This window comes from Pan paniscus, chromosome 6 (genome assembly GCF_029289425.2).
Source record: "Pan paniscus chromosome 6, NHGRI_mPanPan1-v2.0_pri, whole genome shotgun sequence".
In the NCBI taxonomy this organism is placed as follows: Eukaryota; Metazoa; Chordata; class Mammalia; order Primates; family Hominidae; genus Pan; species Pan paniscus.
The window spans coordinates 29,751,229-29,764,768 of NC_073255.2; the positions used below are offsets into that span (position 1 = coordinate 29,751,229).

Genomic DNA, 13,540 nt, shown 5'->3' on the forward strand with positions numbered 1-13,540 from the left:
AAAATAAAAAAGAGTACATTAAAGCAATAAGCTAGAATCAAAACAATGAAAAGAAATACAAAATCTCAGAAAATGAAATTAAGGTGCCCAGAGCCATAGAGCTCAATTCCCATGTTACTCTTAGGTAACTCCCCAAATCTCTTTATTCATTTAGTATTGGATCCAATAATAAGTAAGACTAAAAGCAAACCAGCACCAGCCTCTTCATAAAATTAGCCTTACTGATGGGGGCATGACTAGGTGTACCCGAAGTTAGAAGCAAATGCAATCTAAAAAGTAGCAAGAGAGTACTGTAAAGATATATTAATAGTTTGTGGAAAAGCAGTGTTGGCTGTTGCTGTTTGAGGAAGAGAAAAAAAAAATCAAAAACCTGGTGGGAGCCCCAAATGATGAAATGTGTGTCTGTGCTTGGGGCGGGGAGGGGGCAGCCACTGCTATGGCAACAGATTCCACAGTGGATTAGGAATACCAGCGGAGTGTTTGTGTGTGTGTGTGTGTGTGTGTACAAGCTTTGCTTTTGTTTTTTCTTTAAGGCTGAGGTTCTGTTAAACGAGAGTCTACGAGAGTCTGGGATGAGAGGGGTGTGTGTGCAATGTAAAGGGAGAGAAACATGGGCAATAAATGAAAGTCACAGGAATTCTAAAACCACCAAAACAGAAACACCACAACCCTGTCCTAGAGGCAGCTGATACAGGGTCATCTTTATCTCTTTGTCCTGCAGAATTTCACTTGGGAGGCAACAGCCAGGGCTTAGTAGGCCAAATCCAATAGCTATCAAAGTTGGCACTTAGAGCTAAGGGCTCTGCCAGCATGACCCCCTGGTGACCCCTACCCCTGTCTCCTTTCCCCTTCTGGGAAAGAAAGAGAGGGGACCCGCAGCCCCTCCCATGCCCAGCCCCAAGGTGGAGTTCTGGGATTGTTGCCCAGGGAAATATATCTATTTCATCCCCTAGAACCTTCCTGCCTAGCCTCATCAGGAATTTGGTTAAAGCCACCAAAAGCGGCCTAAAAAGTAAAGGAAGTCAAATTCCAAGAGAAGGATATATAGTCGCATGCCACATCATGGAGTTTCAGTCAGTGACAGCCCATGTATACGCTGGTGGTCCCATAAGACTATAATTCTGTATTTTCACCGTACTTTCTCTATGTTTAGTTACACAAGTCCTTACATTGTGTTACTGCTGCCTGCAGTATTCAGGACAGTATCATGCTGTACAGGTTTGTAGCCTGGGAGCAGTAGGCCGTACCACATAGCCCGGGTGTGTAGCAGGCTCTGCTATTCAGGTTTGCTAGGTATACTCTACGATGTTCCCACAACAACGATGAAATTGCCTGATGTCACATTTCTCACAGTGCTTCCTATCTTAAGCAACGCATGACTCTACTTAAAACAGGGAAGAATAAAGAAAGAAGGCAGCAGTAGCCCAAGACTAAGGTATCCCAGGTGCCAAGATGGTCACTTGGATAGAGGCAACTACTGTGTCCACTCTAGGGGACACCACAGGGATGGGCTGGGGTCACCAGAGAGGAGGCCTCGGCAGGATGGTGCATATGAAAGACCCCTGAGTGCTTTCACTCCACCCGGAGACCCTTCCATGGAAAACCTCTAATTCAAAGGGTTTATGGGTTTCAACAATATATGATAATTTCCCTGCTCACAGACTGTGAATAATTTAAGGGCAAACATTTATTTCCACCTTATTTTGTACTGAGAAATAACAGGTATACTAAACTGCACAAATCTTAAGTGCACATACAGAATGTTACACTTGCAAATATTCATATAATCATCAGCTGGATCAAAAAATAGAACATTTACAGCCTGCCAAGAAGGCTTCTTGGTCCCCTGGAGCTGATCTTTTTGCAGATTGCTGTCCCTGAGTAAATCTCTCCTGCAAGTACTTGTCAACATGCCTTAAGGATGGAGAGCTAGGACTTGCCCCAGCTTACAGGAACAGGTTTTATGCCTACTTTGGTGCATTCTGCCTAATGTCAGTGTTTGATGTGTGAGAATTCAGTTTGGGATCTGCTTTTGTTTCAACAAACCACCTGGTGGTGAGGTTGAGGAGGAGAGAACTTATGGCCCTTTCCTTCCTCTAAATCACAGAGGCCACCGAAACCAACACGTGTCAAACACCAGATGCACTTGTGTCAGTTCAAAAATGCCCTGTTTGTGCCTCTAAGATGAGCTTCATCGTCTCTCACCACTGCCACCCACCTTTGAGAAGCTGATGGGTCAGGACTGTGTGAAACGCTAGTGTTTTGGTTAAAAGTCAAATGGACACATGACATGCAAACATAAGCTGTCCTGGGGCTTCCACTAGGAAAAGAGAACCCTGATTTCTACCCAGAATGGGGAAGAATAAATGACCAACGCACTGTCAAGTATTTTGGCAACAAAGGCTGATTTTAAGACTCATGTTAGTAGGTTTCACTTAGAAAAGATAACACAATTTGGGAAAAGATGTAAAGGTGACATTACATACTATATATGTGTGCTGGAAGGAGTCAGACCTAGGTTTGAATTGGTGTTTCCTTATTACAAACTCTGTGCACCTTGACAAATGTATTAAGCTCTCTGATTTATATTTTTTCCTGTATAAAATGGGGAATAATAATAGCCACCCCAGAAAATTAGAAGGATTTGGCCAGGTGGAGTGGCTCATGCCTATAATCCCAGCAATTTAGGAGGTGGACGCGACTGGATTACTTGAGGTCAGGAGTTCAAGACCAGCCTGGCCAACATGGTAAAACCCCATCTCTACTAAAAATACCCAAATTAGCCGAGCATGGTGGTGCATGCCTGTAGTCCCAGCTACTCAGGAGGCTGAGGCAGGAGAACTGCTTGAACCTGGGAGGCAGAGGTTGCAGTGAACTGAGATTGCACCACTGCACTCCAGCATGAGAGGGAAGGAGGGAGAGAGGGAGGGAGGGAAGAGAGGGAGGGAGGGAGGGAAAGGAAGGAGGGAGGGAGGGAGGAAGGCAGGCAGGCAGGCAAGAAGGAAGGAAGGAAAATTAGAAGGATTAAATAAGAAAATGAGGATACAGTGTCTGGCTTTGGAATAGAATAGACACTCAACAGATGTAAAGGCTCAGGGCCTCCTCTCTCCTGGCTTCCTGAAAGTGGCAGGTGCAGCACAAGATAAGAAGCTCTACCCCTCCTTCAACTACAAACAAATAAAGATGGCAGAATCTTAAAACATGTGTGTCCTTCAACATATTAACATCTCCCAAAATCCGTAATGCGAGTGTGAACAGACTAGTGTTAAAGCATTAAAGCAGTGTGCTTACTTTGGAAGAAGACATAAATGCAGAAAGATAAAAGCCACAGAATTCATCACCACTAGCTCTCCAAAAAAGCAACATTATCTGGTAGATTGCAAAAAGTGGCATATAACACAGCTACTTATTAATCCATTAGGCCTGGGGGTCTGCACTCAGACACTTGGCCATGTTTTGCTTGAGAAACAGATTTTGCTTCCATAGTTGGAAACGACTTTCATGAAGGCCAGATGGCATATAATTCCAAATAGTTTGCAATTTCCCAGTAAAATATATAAAGAAATTATGTCCTGAATTAACGTTAGAAATTTTTTAAGTGGGATATCTATTTCTGGTCTTTAGTAAAATAAAATTATTCAAATCCCAGTTATGCATCTTTTTACAAATGGTACCCTCTGAAACACCCTGATTTCAAAAATGTTACATGGTCAAAAGCAGGGCTTTGGTTATTTGGCTTTAAGCACCACAGACCAGAGATTCAGCAACAGAAGTTTCTGGAAGCAGGTTCTAATCACAACTTCAGATACCGATCGGTGATCCCGGACCTCTGAAGGGCTGTCCATGTGTCCGAACTATCTGAACTGCTGGTCTGATCCAAAGACACCCATACCTGACTGTTTCTGGGAGAGGAGTACTAAGTTTCTGGGAGATGAGTACTAAGGCTCGGTGTCCACAGAAGTCCCTTCCTTAAAGTCTAACAATTCCTCCACAAACCATTTTTTTTTTTTAATCTTATTCTCACTTTTGGCAAGACAGGAGTCAAGAGGCCTAAAGACTCAAATGCTTACTCTGGCACAATAGAGTATCCATTTCTATTCCCTGCTCCATCCATGGCCTTCACAATCCACTTCTTCAGGGGACATCAGATTGCTCAGAGCCCAATCCAGCAACAGAAATGCACCTGGTGCATATTTGAAGCGTGCAGCTTCCATGAGACAAAAAGCTGGACAATGGTATCTGGCTGTCAGTTTAGGCTGGTACCATTTATTTGTCATCACTGAGTAAACAAAACAACAAGCGCAATAACACCAGTCATTAGAATCATGGAGCCTAATAACGAATTCTAGCCCAACCTCCGGCTTAAACAAAGCAAGAACTCCCTCTATAACATGGCTAGATCATCACTGCTTGACCACTTCCTGTGACAGAAACAAGGCACTCCATTTCACCTTTTTAAAAATCTATTCTAGACAGTTTGTCATCATTTAGAGCTGAAATAATGACTCACTATAATTTCATACGCTGCTCCTAGATTTGCCCTTGGTAACTACATAGAACAAGACAGAACTTTTTTTAAACCATAACCTGCACTGAAACCACCACCATCCCCACGTCCCACCCAGCAAATCTTTTCTTCTCCAGACTAAACAGCCGCATTGTCATCATCATCCATTTCTTATGGGACGTGGATCAAGAGCCCTTGTGATCCCAGATGTTCAACTTTGATCACCCTTCAATTTGTGCTTCTCTAACAGTGATGCCCAGATTTAAAGACAAGCTCCAGGTGTGGTCTGGACAGAGCAGAAGAGAAGGCAATGACAATCTTCCTGGCCTCAACCACACTGCAACTGTTAATATTGCTGGATTTGCCTTAGCTTTGGGGGAACTTGCATCTCTTTCCAGCTCTCAGTGTTCTTACTGGGACTGTCAGGTCATAGGGATTTCTGAGAAGTTGGGCTTCCTTCTTTCTGAAGTGGACTCCTTTACTTCCTTTAACTAAAATTCAGGACTTGACTGTTCTATTATTATTACCATCATTATAATCATTATTAAATTATCGCATGTTAATTTTGACCCATGTCAAGATATTTCTGGAGACCAATGGTCACTGGCTGACTTCTTTGTTACGGCATACATAGATTGCACAGGCATATGAAATCTATACTCACCCAAGTAAATTATACTTGGAGATTTAGTAACGAGAAGAGCACCAAGGGCATGGAGGTCTCTGCAGCCTGACATTAATTTGTTTGTTAATTAGCATTTCTGCATACAAATGCATACGACCCACTATAAATGCCCATAACTATACAATCACCTATAATTTCTCAAAGTGTCCAGATCCACCTTCTTCAAAGTCTTCCGGATTCTTATTTAAGATGCAGATTTTGCTCCACTTTAGATGAGTTGAATCACAATTTCTATCTAGAGACGGGCCTGATAATCTGCATGTTTAACACATGCCCTGGGTGATTTTTGCTTAAAGTTTGAGAACGTAACTGACTTAGCCTGTAGCTTTCAACCTTTCTTATTTGACTCCAAGCCAATCCTTCTATTTGTGTATGTGTGACGTGGCAGAGGGTAGGAAGCTAAAACCCTCTTTTATTATCGTAGTCCTGTGGTTTTTAAAGAGGGGCCCTAAGACTTGCAGCATCATTATCACCTGGGACCTTGTTAGGAATGCAAAATCTCTGACCCTACCACAGACCAACAAAATCAGGAACTGAGAGGGGGACCCTGGGATCTGTTTTTCACAAGTTCTCCAGGTGACCTGAATGCACAAGTCCAAAACCACTGCCACAGGTTAATATTACAACCATGGCATAGAATCTTTCGGCCTTTGGTATACAGCAGGTCCTCGAGTAATGTTGTTTTATTTAACTTTGTTATTTAGAAGTTTGGTGATGTTTTTGTGACCAGAAATATGCCACAGGAAATATGCCATTGTTTTTATCAATTAGCCTATGGTAAAATTAGCTTCGTATATATCGTTTCACTTGAAGTCACAGTTTCCAAGAACTTATCAATGAAGATACATGAGGACTTAGTGTACATTTGTCAGGGATTAGAGTAGACCCCGAGTTCTTTTCTGGGAAAGATTTTGTCCCACTGCTTAGCTACTCCTTAATCAAGGGATGGCAAGTACCAGATACATGTGCTTCCAGTCTCCACTCCCAAGCTTTGTCATCATGGCAAAATTCCTCAATCAGCTCTCCAGAAAACTAAAAGACAGAGTTGGCTGGCCAGGCGTGGTGGCTCATGCCTGTAATCCCAGCACTTTGGGAGGCCAAGGTAGGTGGATCGCTTGAGCTCACGAGTTCAAGACCAGCCTGGGCAACAAGGCGAAACCCCCATCTTTACAAAAAATATTAGGTTGGTGTGAAAGTAAGTGCGGATTTTGCCATTGGCACGAACCTAATACAAAAATTAGCTAGGCGTGCTAGTGCACACCTGTAGTATCAGCTACTGGGGAGGCTGAAGTGGGAGGATGACTTGAGTCTGGGAGGCGGAGGTTGCAGTGAGCTGAGGTTTTGCCACTGCACTCCAGCCTGGGCTACAGAGCCAGACCTTGTCTCGAAAAAAAAAAAGAGAGAGAGAGAGAGATGGCCAGGTGTGGTGGCTCACACTTATAATCCCAGCGCTTTGGGAGGCTGAGGCGGGCGGATCACGAGGTCAGGAGTTCGAGACAGCCTGGCCAACATGGAGAAACCCTGTCTCTACTAAAAATACAAACATTAGCCGGGCACAGTGGCAGGCGCCTGTAATCCCAGCTACTCGGGAGGCTGAGGCAGGAGAATTGCTTGAACCCAGGAGGTGGAGCCGAGATGGCGCCACTGTACTCCAGCCTGCAGTGAGCCGAGATGGCGCCACTGTACTCCAGCCTGGGTGACAGAGCAAGACTCCATCTCAGAAAAAAAAAAAAAGAGAGAGAGAGTTGGTAAGACAGATCTAACCTGCTAAGATGCATTCCCTTATCCTGATTAAGAGCCATGATTTCATAGGACATTAGCTGCAATCTGGTCATAAAAGTCAACACATATGTACCTGTCTTTGATCCTCAACACAAAACACCCATGCACCAGGCTCTTGCCAAACATTATAACTTTGAACTATGTACTGTCCAGACTTTATCATTCAGTGGATCACACTCTGAGTGCATACTGAAACTACGTAAGACACTTTCAAAAATGCTGATAAACAGACCCTACCCTAGGTCTATTATGTTGAAATCTCTGGTGGGGCCAGGCTTTGGTATTCCTAAACCTCCACAGGTATTTCTGGTGTAGGACCAGGGTTGACAAGGTGCTTCTGGGCTGTGAGCCACCATTAAATGATCCAAAAAGACAAGACAATGTATGCACCAAGCTCAAGCTGTATCATCTGATAATGGAACTACCCTATTCTGATCACTAAGAACTGCTTTCCCTGCATTATCTTCTAGGAGTATAACCATGACCTACAATGAGATAATTGCTGCCAATAAATAAATAACCAACCCACTGTACGATACTGGGAAATTTTGTAGAGCAGTAATAATAAAGACTAAAAGCTGTGGACTCAAACTGCCCAGGTTCAAGGCCAGCCTTACTAAGTTGCTTTAGGCAAGTTTTTAGTCTCTCTAGATCTCAATTTTTCATTTGCAAAATGGGAATAATTAAAGGATCTCCCTGAAAGGGGTTGTTGAGGTGATTAGATGAGCTAATGCATATAAGACCATTTAGAAGGCAATCACATTGCTATAAGTTAGGTAGTGTAGGATGTACTGGTCACTATCCTGCACAACATCACAATAGGTATTTTACTCTTTTAATCAGAAAAACACAAAGGATATATACAAATACCCATATTACTATCATCCAAAATTAACAGGTCTCCACACATATATACCCACCATTTTTCTGGGTTTTTTTAAACTTAACTTCTTTCTGCAACTGGCTTATTTTCACTGAAAATTATTGCACACACAAAAACACACATTCTGTTCCATTCCTGCAACATGACTATGTCTTGAACTTCCTCGTTCAGTTGTTTCTGACTCTTTCCTACTAAAGATGCTGATGCAATGAACAAACTTGTATCTGCTCCCCGTGAGGCTGTGATGATAATTTTCTAAAGCAAGTGGAACTGCTGCATCTTAAGGTAGGACTAGTTTTAGTTTTACTAGATATTCCAAATTGCTATTCAAAATGGCCACACCAACTTACACTGTACAGAGGCTTCTTTTAAATGTCTCTTCTATGGTCATTTACAAGAGAAAATAAATAATAATAATAATAATAATAATAAAGAAAGGACTCTTGAATGCCACACCTAAACGACTGGCTTATTCTTAGCTTTTAGAGACTGTGAACAGAGCACCTCCCTCTTTGAGGTACTAGGATGGACAGAGGGTCAAATTGATGGCTCACCACTGATAATCTTCAGTAGCAAGAGATGAGTATTTCTCTGTGCTTGGCTTCCCTCTATTGTCACTGTGCTCCAATTCTCTCAACTATGGACTTTTTCCATGTGCAGTATGTGTATTATTGGAGGCCACTTCAAAAACTCCGTGGAATAAGACAATGTGTAAATAAATTACTTTTTCTTAAGTTAGACAGTAAGACAAGGTGCTGCTGGGCTGTTGGCAAGATGTTCTGGTACTGGTGGTTTTCTAACTGGCAAAAACCACAATGACTTGTGTACCAACCTAATACTTGGCTTCCAACACTAGGATGCCTTCCATTTCATCTTCTGGGTGAGCCCTATGGCTCCCAGCCTCAACTTGACAGTTCCTATGGCCACAGACATCCTTAGAACAAGTGAAAAATGAGGAAAGCGTGGACTCACACTCATAAATAATAGCCTCTAGCTCACAGAATCAGAAAGCCACATATCAAAGATACTTGCCAGTGAAGAAAGGAAGAGATCAAGAGAGACCCAAGTGGCCAATGTTGCTTACTACTAGCCTTTTGAAGTTCACCGATAGACAATTCAAAGCTGATAGGATTCCTGGGAGAGCGCACTTGCAGGCAGATTGGGAGAAGGAGGGAAAGATAATTTCCAAATGATTTTTATGCAAATGTAACCCTATCCTTCACCAGAAGAAATGCTATTGACTCAGATCTTGGTTTTCTACCTTGTTCACAAGGGTATCACCAAATAGATATGTTGATGAATACCTCAAGCGGACTTTTCAGAAGTCTGACATCTTCCTTAAAAAAAGAGAAAGATGTTTGCTACACATCCACCCCTGTGTCTGCCAACACTCAATACCTGAATGCCAAGGGCTTTGCTCCAATGCTGAGTCCCTCCTCCTGGTCACATGGGCCTCACTATTGGCACATGTCCCCTGACCCCTGACCACAGACGTCACTCGGGACAGTGGGTTTTGCTGTAGGGTTGACTTCATCAGGCTGTGTCCTCCCCACTGGCTACCATGTTCTCACCACCAAATTTTTTTTTTTTTTTTTTGAGACAGACTCTCACTCTGTCACCCAGGCTGGAGTGCAGTGGTGAGATCTCGGCTCACTGCAACCTCTGCCTCCCAGGTTCAAGCAATTCTCATGTCTCAGCCTCCTGAGTAACGGAGATTGCAGGTATATGCCACCACAGCTGGCTGATTTTTGTATTTTTAGTAGAGATGGGGTTTCACCATGTTGGCCAGGCTGGTCTCAAACTCCTGACCTCAAGTGATCCATCCACCTCAGCCTCCCAGAGTGCTGGGATTACAGGTGTGAGTCACTGCACCTGGCCACTGGATGTTTTCTTAACAGCATGACAAGGAAGACTTACTCCCTCTTCCTAACAAAGACAGTAGTTTTGGAGGGGAGAAGTGGGACAGAAAAAGTACAGTTGAAATGTTAAAATGTAACTGTCAACTCTTTTAGTGAAAAGAAGATGTGGTATATACAGTCAGCCCGCAGTATCTGCAGGTTTCACATCCGTGGATTTAGCCAACCACAGAGCAAAAGTATTCCAGCAATAACAATACAACAATGAAAATACACAGATTTTAAAACAACACAGTACAGCAACTATTTACATAGCATTTACACTGTGTTAGGTATTGTAAGTAATCTAGAAATAGTTTAAATATACAGGAGGATGTGCATAGGTTACGTGCGAATACTTTGCCATTTTATATCAGGAACCTGAACATCCATGAAATTTGGTATTTGTGGCGATCACCAAACCAGTACCCCATACAGCTGTACATACCACAGAGTATTATTCAGCTGTAAAAAACTAAAGAAATCTTACAATGGGCAATAACACGGATGACTCTGGAAGACATTATGCTAGGTGAAATAAGCCAGTCATAGAAGGACAAATACGGCATGATTCCACTTATATGAGATATTTAAAATAATCAAATTCATAGAAACAGAAAGGAGAATGGTGGCTGTCAGGGGCTGGGGGGAGGGGAGAATGCCAGTTATTGCTTAATGGATACAGAGTTTCAGTGAAGTGTTCTGATCATAATATACAGGTGTGTGTGTGTGTGTGTGTGTGTGTGTGTATAAAGTTAAGAGGAACTAGAACAGTGTACTGCCAGGCTCATAATCAAGAGTGTTGCACAACCATGCTGGAATAATGCCTGGAGGACTGGTATCAGGAGCAACCCAAGGCTTGCAAACAGCAGTGGTGAAAACTAAAGGGCTTTGTGGACACATAGCCAGAGCCAGATGCACAAATAGAAGATAAGCTTCTGGGTGTGGAAACTCTCTTCACAAAGCATCGGGGGTCAAGAGGATTGCTCCAATCCCACTTGTTTTCCATCTTTTTTCTTAAAGGAGACGTACTAACGGGAAAGAATAAAATAACCACAGGGAAGACAAACTTGAAACCCACGATAGAGAAGAGATAGGAAATGTGCATCCAGCTCTGCTAAATGGGTTCTGGATACCAATTTAGCCCAAACAGATGAGGGGACTGAATGACTTCAGTCTTCATGGGACCTGACAGTAAGCTATGCCGGATGAGGGAGAGTGAGATAGGTATCAGAAAATGAAAATTGGGTAGATTCTGTGAAGATTATTAGAAACAGACAGGAAATTTCTGAAAAGTCTAGACCAATTATTACCAACCCTGGCTGCAAACTAGTGAAGAGCTTTTACAAAACACTGCTGCCCAGGCCCCAGCCCAGAGTCCATGACTGAAGTGGAATAAGCTCCGTAGGACATTCTGACAGGCGTCCAGGGCTAAGAGTCATGACTCCATACTGATGAGTGTGGGCTCCAAAACTATTCTCTTTGATAGGAAGAGGGCGTAAGTCTTCCTTGCCATGCTGTTAAGAAAACATCCAGTGGCCAGGCGTGGTGGCTCATGCCTGTAATCTCAGCACTTCGGGAGGCGAGGTGGGCGGATCACTTGAGGTCAACAGTTCAAGACCAGTCTGGCCAACATGGTTGAAACCCTGTCTCTACTAAAAATACAAAAGTTAGCCAAGTGTGGTGGCGGGGACCTGTAATCCCAGCTATTTGGGAGGCTGAGGCAGGAGAATTGCTTGAATCTGGGAGGCAGATGTTGCTGTGAGCTGAGATTGTACCACTGAACTCCAGCCTGGGTCAGACTCCATCTCAAAAAAAAAGAAAACACCCAGAGTCACAGCACCATGATCTCCTGGAGAAGCAGAACAAGTAATAGGAAACTAATATAAAGAGGCCTCCCTCCTGTCCTCATCTGCATAGTGAGTCATTCTGGGCTCAGCAGGCATCATCACGGAGCAGGTAGGAGGTTCCATCACTGGGGGCCTAGGCATCATTGGCATGTGACCTCCCATGGCAGCCTCATTCCAGGAGCAGGTCCCACTGGCATCATCCCAGGAGGAGGAGAACCCATCACTGACATCATGGGAGGGCCACTTATAGGAGGTGCAGGCATCATACCAGGGCAAAGAGGAGCCAGGAGACTTGCGAGGAGGTGGGATCATTGCCCCTGCTGGGGAGAGGCAGAGAATGGAGTAGGAGGAACCTTTCCTTGTTGAAGTGCAGCCATTGTTTCGTCCATCAGGCTCTGAGCCTGCTCTTCCACCCCATTCTGACAGCAGTCTTTCATATTCTCTTTGTAGATATGACTGTAGAGTATCTTTTGCACAGATGAAGAGTCATGAGTGAGGTATTTATTGCAGTAGTCACAATCACACATGGCCATGTTGCTCTCCAGGCCATTGGCCACTCTGTTCCTACCACAGTGTCTTCATACATTCATCTGTTGATGGACATTTAGGTTGTTTCCACATCTTGGCTATCATCAACAGTGCTTCTGTGAACACAGGAGTGCTGATACCTCTTAACTTTAAAGTGCTGCTTACTGTCTCCTTTTCTCTCCCAGTTCCATGGGCACTCACCAAAGTTTTGTCCCTCATCCACTTCTCTCTATGCACTTCAGCTCTTGATCATCTTTACAGGCCCCTTGCCTTAGTAAAGCCTCTACACTGCTCCCTACCCCCACACTCCAGTCCCCAGCCTGGTGTTGGCCCCTGGATTCATCACTGGAACAGCAAGCCTATGCTCATTACTCCCTCATGCTGATATTAATACCTGCCACTGGCTTCCCTGACTCTGATTAAGACACCCACCCTCTACTAATCCAACCAAACTCCCTCTCCCAGAGCCCCCAGTAGTGTAGATTCTATCTCTCCCTGACACTGACCTCATCACCCCCCAATGTGTTTTATATTCTTCTATTCTCAAAACAACCTATCCATTTTAGACCACCATTAGGCCCTGCAATTGACTCCACATTTTCTCTCCCAGCACTTCAATCCTTATATCCATTCCCTAGTTCAATTTATCGCCAGGCTCTCCCCTGCTCCAAATTCCCAATGCCTACAAGCTTAAGTAAAATAGCAAGGCCTGGCAGGCAAAACCCTCCACTACATAGTTGCATTTCACTGGTTTTGGACTCTGGCTCTACCTCTCACTCTGTGGCTAAATGTCTGAGTTGCTTCGTCATGTGAAAGCAGGCATGAATAACTGTACTAACCTCACAGGGTTTTGTGAAGATTGACTAAAATAATGCATGTAAAACACTCAGCATAGTCCTTGCCAGACATCACTCAGTTACACTTTGGCTGTTATTACTCAAATTTCACCTCTAACAACTCATATATACATACCCTGTATTCTGCACTCTCCCTTTCTCCTAGTGAGTCCTTCTTTATGGAGCACCCTCCATAAAGACGGAGACTTTCTCTCTTCCATCTGTGGCAAAGTCCTCCATCTTCCGAAGATCACTTTCAGCATTGCCTTTTCCATGAAGCCTTTTCTCAACCCCTCTCCCACCCCAAATGCGTTTGTTTCCTCTTGGACTCTGCTTTCCTTTTGCGCTACCTGAAAGTATTAGTCACGTTTCCTGCACTCTGACTCACTCTTCATATCCTGACTGCTAGATGTTGGGTCTATATCTCACTCAGGACTGCATTTTATTCACGTCTACATTCTGTGGAAAGTAATTTACAAAGACTGGTAGCAATCTTTGTTGAGCCAAGGAAAGAGTTCTCAGTGTGAGCACATTTATTTATTCCCATAGGAGACTTCTGTCTTTACTGTTCACT

The 13,540-nt window shown here is 43.6% G+C and overlaps 1 protein-coding gene across 11 annotated transcripts in view; it reads right to left on the reverse strand.

The window, feature by feature from the left end:
• OSBPL3 (oxysterol binding protein like 3) overlaps window positions 1-13,540 on the reverse strand; it is a 185,170-nt gene that overhangs the window by 97,772 nt on the left and 73,858 nt on the right. The gene's annotated exons all lie outside the window — the stretch shown is intronic.